Source organism: Dinoponera quadriceps, unplaced genomic scaffold (genome assembly GCF_001313825.1).
Source record: "Dinoponera quadriceps isolate SergipeBrazil2010 unplaced genomic scaffold, ASM131382v1 scaffold777, whole genome shotgun sequence".
Classification (NCBI taxonomy): Eukaryota; Metazoa; Arthropoda; class Insecta; order Hymenoptera; family Formicidae; genus Dinoponera; species Dinoponera quadriceps.
The window spans coordinates 480,302-481,103 of NW_014555488.1; the positions used below are offsets into that span (position 1 = coordinate 480,302).

The 802-nt window shown below is 35.9% G+C and overlaps 1 non-coding gene across 1 annotated transcript; it reads left to right on the top strand.

Moving 5' to 3' along the window:
• Positions 1 to 509: 509 nt before the first annotated feature.
• Trnal-uaa lies at positions 510 to 593 on the top strand. The gene has a single exon. It is a non-coding gene; the product is annotated as a tRNA-Leu (tRNA).
• The last annotated feature ends 209 nt before the right edge of the window (positions 594 to 802 follow it).

Sequence of the window (802 nt, forward strand, 5' to 3'; positions counted from 1 at the left end):
TTACAACTTCCGTGACTTTTTCTTCTTCAGGAGCGCAAAGACAGAGCGGCGCATTAGCAGCCCCGAGCAAATTACCGTGCTGCGCGCTCGCTCCGAGTATCGTCTGCGTTTAGAAGTATACACGCTGTTCGCTATTCTCTCGAACATCGTCCGGATATTACGCGTATACATAGAGGACAACCACGCGAAGCGAAAAGTTACGGGGATCGGATGAAAAATGCGGAACAAACTGATGGAAATTTCATAGTCAGAATACTGTCACCCGAAATCGTTTATTGTTAATTAACATTTTCACGTAGTTAACTTTCTCAAAATATTCAATGCTGTGCCTGAGAAATTAATATTAATAATTAATATTAATAATTCTCTAATATTAAAAATTCAACTAGTTAATAGTTGAAATAGTTTATTTATTTAATAAAATGAAAATTATAAATATCATATTATTTTGGCAGTCTAATATCCTAACGTGGTTCATCTGACAACATTACGAGGAGTCACTCACCGAAGCTAGGTTGGCCGAGCGGTCTAAGGCGCCAGACTTAAGTTCTGGTTCCCATCTGGGAGCGTGGGTTCGAACCCCACACTTAGCAAAATTTTTTTTCTTCAAGAACTTATAATTATATTCATAATGATATAGCAAAGAATGTAAGAAAGCGTTTGTTTAACTAGTTTTAATTTTTCATTCATCTTTTTCGATCATTCGTGCACGTATGACTGATATAGATTTCCAACGCTAATGAAAAAATAAACACTAAAAAGATGATAAAGGGAAAAAATTCGTTTTTTCCCATTCATTGTA